This window comes from Triticum urartu, chromosome 2A (genome assembly GCF_056163025.1).
Source record: "Triticum urartu cultivar PI428250 chromosome 2A, HENAU_Tu73, whole genome shotgun sequence".
Taxonomy (NCBI): Eukaryota; Viridiplantae; Streptophyta; class Magnoliopsida; order Poales; family Poaceae; genus Triticum; species Triticum urartu.
In genome coordinates this window covers 732,874,833-732,881,045 of record NC_141874.1, presented here as the reverse complement: position 1 = coordinate 732,881,045, position 6,213 = coordinate 732,874,833, and positions in this window count along the sequence as shown.

The following is a 6,213-nucleotide window of genomic DNA, read 5'->3' as shown; positions in this document are numbered from 1 at the left end:
GTTTTCTTATTTCTGAGTTGATTATCTCTTCAAATTTTACACTTCTCTCCTGAAAAAATTGTACATTTTTATTGTAAAACTGAAGTATAAGAGCAGTGCAACTTATCAACATGTACTGCAATCGATCTTAGTATGTTGATTACATATGAACGAGCCATGATATGAATGGTTGTATGTTGATCCAGAAGGTTCAAAACAGTTGTTGAGTAAACAGGCAATTTCTCGATTAAATTAATCCACGAGTAAATCACTAGCATGGCATTGACACAAATAAACACATACTGATATTCAGTCAAGCTAGCACATACTACGCTAATTACAAAAAGATCTACGTATAACGCTAGCATGGCTAAAACAGAAAACAGTAGGAGCGGGATAAACGAGTTATACCCTCCAGTAGGCCATGCAGAGGCCGCGGCTTTGGTGGCAGAAACGGCGTCCTCGGCGGCCTTCTTGTCGGCTTCAACTTTCTCGGCGGCGGCACGTTCGGCGTCGGTGGACATGGTGATAATGAAGGCGACGCAGACGTAGAGGAAGTAGACGATCGGAAGCGAGCAGTCGCGTAATCGCTGACCAAAAACCTATTCGCCCCTCACCCCGTACAGGAACCAGAAGGGTGTGGTTTCGGAGACCTGCTCTCCCGTCGACCGTGTACGCGGCGGACCGGATGGAGTCACCGGCGGCGGCAACAGCAAGGGAACGACGGTGGGCGTGCGCGTGGGAGCAGATGTGATCTGTTCGTGGCGGCTAGGGTTAGGAGACACCGCACACTTATATAGGCGCAGACGGGTGGAGAGACGTGGGCTCAACTCACGCCCGAGTCCGTGACAGCCCATGATCCGACGTCTCAGATCGTGGCCCAGCTGTCAGAGAACTCTCCGTTAGTGACTGACAAAAATAAGCGCGTAGGTGTGAGCTCGGCTCGGCTCAATCTCGCAACCCGCGGCGCGGCGCGGCGCGTCGTGACGAGGCGAGGCGGGCGGCGGCGGAGGAGTGCGCGAGGGCCTCTTCTCTTCTCAAGCTCCAATAGCATGTAGAAGAGAAACCCTTATAAGGAGGTCCAACTCCTCTTCCACTTTCGGGGTGGGACTAAACTTCCCACTACACCTAGTGCCATATAACCCACATGGGCCCTTAGAGATTTTTCAGAAATTGCTATATGGCCTAGAGCCCATCTCAAATTTCAGCAATCCCCCACCAGATCTCGAGGGCCCATTGTGTCCTCTATTCCAATTACTGTTTCGATATACCAGTGTTTCAGTGAAGACCTGTTAAGGTTGAGATTCACCTAGAGCAAGTAGTTACACTCCTTCACAACTGAACAATGGACTATGCCTTGAATTGTCAGTTTGGCGTAAAGAAGTGTCACCACATGTCTTACTAGTACTAGGCTGTCGAAGGCTGACCCCTCGGATTGAGCATATAAGTCACACTCCGGGCCTATTCATGAGCTTACTAGAGATCACCCCAATCTCATAGACTGTGACTAGCAGTCGGGCTCATATAGGTGTGTTCCTCCAAAGATCGCTCTGTAGGATAGCATCTTGCTTATATAAGCTTCGGAACACATTAAGATAGTAGTCATCCTACCATACAGTATCGAGAGTATTGCATCTCCAACGGAGTGGGTTAGTATAGTTACTATCCTCAGTTCACCACTGGCTTGTTTTCTCAGGTCCTAATTCACGGGATCTCCGATCACATAGGTTGGGTTACTACCATGGCAACTCATGTGGGTCTCATACCCATCTCCCTCGATGCATTATCTATCACTACACGTGATAGCCCTTTCGTAAAGGGATCTACCAGATTCTTAGCCGTATGGACATACTCCAACGCTATCACTCCGGAGTTTCTTAATTTTCTGACAGCCTTTAATCTCATTCTTATGTGTTTGTTGGACTTCATGTTGTCCTTTGAACTTTTCACCTTGGTGATGATAGTCTGATTATCGCAGTTCATAAGGATAGACGGAACCGGTTTATCAACCAATGGCAAGTCCATCAAAAGATCTCGAAGCCATCCTGCTTCGACACCAGATGTGTCTAATGCTGTTAATTCTGCTTCCATTGTCGATCTCGTTAAGATCGTTTGCTTGCAAGACTTCCAGGAAACGGCGCCACCTCCAAGAGTAAACATATACCCAGTTGTGGCCTTCATCTCATCAACATCGGAGATCCAATTTGCATCACTATACCCTTCAAGTACCGACGGGTATCCGGTATAGTGAAGTCCATAGTTCATAGTACCTTTCAGATAGTGCATACCTCTTTCAACAGCATGCCAATGTACATCACCCGGTTTGGAAACAAACCGGCTCAGTTTCCTCACAACAAACGCGATGTCAGGCCTCGTTGCGCTCGCTAGGTACATCAGTGAACCAATGATTTGAGAGTATCTCAATTGATCTATAGCCGTGCCTTTGGATTTTCGAATCAACACGCTAGGATCATATGGTGTTTGAGATGGTGTGCAGTCCGAATATCCAAAACGACTCAACACCTTCTCAACATAGTTGGATTGCAAAAGTGTAATCCCACCCTCATTATCTCTCAGTAGCTTGATGTTCAAGATAACATCAGCCACACCAAGGTCTTTCATCTCAAGGTTCTGAGACAGAAACGACTTGACCTCCTCAATGACTTTGAGGTCAGTTCCGAATATCAGTATATCATCAACATACAAGCACAATATAACTCCTTCGCCCCCACCATGGCGATAGTATACACATTTGTCAGCCTCATTAACAACGAAACCAACAGATGTCAGAGTTGTATTAAACTTATCATGCCATTGCTTAGTGAAAGTGTGTTATATCGACTAGAGGGGGGGGTGAATAGGCGATTTTTGTGAAAGTCTTCAAAACGTGAAAGTTATGAAGACAAACAGAATAGATAAGCCTATCACTATGCAGCGGAAGTTAGATTACACAAGGCAAGCCATGGTCAAGTATTCAATATAGTGAAAGCAGAGTGACAAACAGCTTCAGTGTAATAAGGATCAGGTAGGAAGAAGTTATGAAGCCAAAAAACTCATACAGTTACGTTGTGAAGACAAAAGATAGAGCAAGCATGCAATGGCTTCACAATGAATAACAGTAAGTCAAAGGAAGTGAAGATGAAACCAGTGACACGTTGAAGACAATGATTTGTTGGACCAGTTCCAGTTGCTGTGACAACTGTACGTCTGGTTGGAGCGGCTAGGTATTTAAACCAAAGGACACACAGTCCCGGACACCCAGTCCTGAACACGCAGCTCAGGACACCCAGTCCTCACCGTTTTCTCCTTGAGCTAAGGTCACACAGACCTCGCCCAATCACTCTGGTAAGTCTTCAAGGTAGACTCCCAAACCTTCACAGACTTCGTTCACCGGCAATCCACAATTTCTCTTGGATGCTCAGAACGCGACGCCTAACCGTCTGGAGGATGCACAGTCCTCAAGTGTAATAAGTCTTCAGATCACTCAGACACGAAGACTTAAGTGATGCCCAATTTACTCTGGCACTGGATGGTTAGGGCTTTTCTCCTCGCTAGGAATTTTCTCTCAAAGGCTTCGAGGTGGGTTGCTCTCAAACGACAAAAGCCGTGCACTGAAATCTGAGCAGCCAACCGTTTATGGTTGTAGGGGGTGGGCTATATATAGCCACTTGGCAACCCGACCTGATTTGTCCGAAATGACCCTGGGTCACTAAGGAACTGACACGTGTTCCAACGATCAGATTTTGAACTCTCATGGCAACTTTACTTGAGCTGCAAGTAAAGCTGACTTGTCCGACTCTGGACAAGATTTGCTCTCATAGTCTTCGCTCGAAGACATAGGTTTTGAATTAGGCATCACTTCAGTCATTCTGACTGGTTCTCTTGGACCCCACTTAACAGTACGGTGGTTCCTATGACACAACATAAATGAAATAAAACTACGAAGGATCTAAGTCTTCGAGTTCCATAAGCTTCATAGGGAGTCTTCTCAAGTCATTGTCTTCAATATGAATATCTTCATAAACCACCATTGTCTTCAATGTCTTCGTACATTTTTAGGGGTCATCTCTGGTAGTGAAACCGAATCAATGAGGGACTTCTACCTGTGTTATCCTGCAATTCTCACAAACACATTAGTCCCTCAACTAGGTTTGTCGTCAATACTCCAAAACCAACTAGGGGTGGCACTAGATGCACTTACAATCTCCCCCTTTTTGGTGATTGATGACAAACTAGTTGAAGTTTTCAACGGGGAATATAATTTGTGAAATTGTAAAGGGATTGTCTTCATAAGATGCAAGGGCTCCCCCTGAAGATGTGCATATAAGTAGTTTGCTTCTTGAATGCAAATGCACATGGCAGGTTGTACTTGTGGAGATCCACTTCAACTTATGATGACAATCCACTGTGCATGTAAGAGTATACGAAGATAATGACATGCGTAATGGAAAATGGACGTCTGCAGAGTGATCTAAGTGCGGAATTTATCGTTGCACATGCGGAATTTATCTTCGCATGACAGAGTGACAAACAGGTAGCAGACGACCATCGAGTCTAAGTGTTAGAACTCAAAGAAGCAAATGTAGCAGAACGGGAGTTGTAAGCACGAAGCAAAATGTAGCAAAATATAAAGGCAGCCGCCCATAGTGACCCGCTTGAAGACTATAAACATCATATGCTTCTCCCCCTTTTGTCAGTGATGACCAAAAAGGTTTGAAGACATAGAGTTTTCTACGCGTTCCCAGGCGCAGCAGGGTCGGTGGAGGTGGGTGGCGGTGCAGACGAGCTTGGTGCAGATTCGACGCGCGCTGAAGTAGGTGGAGGTGATGTAGCATCGTCTTCTTCTTCGATAATCCGGGCGGACACCATGGCAGCAGAGGAAGAGAACTCTGAATCTTCAAGAGATGGTGTGCTTCGCATCACAGCTCTTCTAGGAGGTGTGGAGTCAAACTTGAATCGATCTTTGAAGCCATCCTCTTGAAGTTCAGCTTCAGTGCACATCATGGTGAGGCCTTTCCAAGTACGGCAACAGGTTTCGTGTGCGATGAATGCATTCTTGGTTGCCAGATTTCTGATGCGATTGACGTCTTTCATGATGCTTCTCATCTGCCTCTTGAGCCAGTCGTGATGCCTATCTTGCTTTTGGTGAAGAGCCACAAGAAGCTCTCGGTCATTGAGTGCACGAGCGCGCTTCTTGGGTCTCTTTGCAGCTGTGCTGTCAGTGGCTTCAGTTGATGCAGGGGCACGTGTGGTGCCAGCCAACGGATACACTCTTGAGATGGCTTCAACACCTTCGACATTCTGAGTGAAGCTCTGGTGTTCGGCATTTTGAAGACTTAATGGTTGCTTGGCAGGCTCAGGGTATATTGCTTCAGCAGAGGTGTCCACAACTGGCAAGAAGATCCGATGGTTGCGGGCTGAGGGCTGATATGAAGTTGCAGAGTGAATCTTGATCAGCCTCATAACCCAAGGAGCATAAAAATTCAAACCAAAGAGATCTGAGCCGGATGCTGCAAGTTGGCGTATAAAGAGATCCTGTGCGTTGAAGCATTTGCCATGCAGAATACAGAAGATGAGAGTCTTCATTGCACCTTCAACCTTGGCATATGGAGAGTGCCCCTTAATGGTTCTGGGCAGGTACTCTAAGTCTTCAACGAAGAACTCAGTTGGATAGGGTGCATCATGAGGCAATGGCTTCATCATTGAGAGCATTTGACTCATATTTGGCTCAGGACGCTGAAATATGCTCTCAATTGCTTCAGCATGGGGTTGGCAGCCTTCTTCGAAGAATTCGCCAGGAGTGGGAAGGCCGGTAAGCTCAATGATATCGAAAGCATTGGCTTCATGATGGACATTGCCGGTCATCCACTCCAGGACCCAAGTCTTCGGATCTCTGTTGTAGACTTTGATATGCAGGGTGGCATAGAACTGGAGCAGAAGCTCTTCATTCCAGTGCTCTTCATCGGTGATAAACGGCAGCAGACCCACTTGCTTGAAGCAATCCAGTGCGTCTTCCAGGCTAGGCAGGCCAGCAACAGCTTCAACCTCAAGGCGCTTGTGAGGAAAGATGCGGCCTTGGTTGTATAGGATGCATGAATAATAGCTGCGCTGTTGATAGCTCCAGAACCTATCTGATACAATCCGTTCCCTTGAATAAGGGTTCTTGGAGCTGTTGAAAAACGTGTTGTCTACCCTGAAGCTGTTGATGTTGAAGGAGCCAGGAGCTGATGCAGG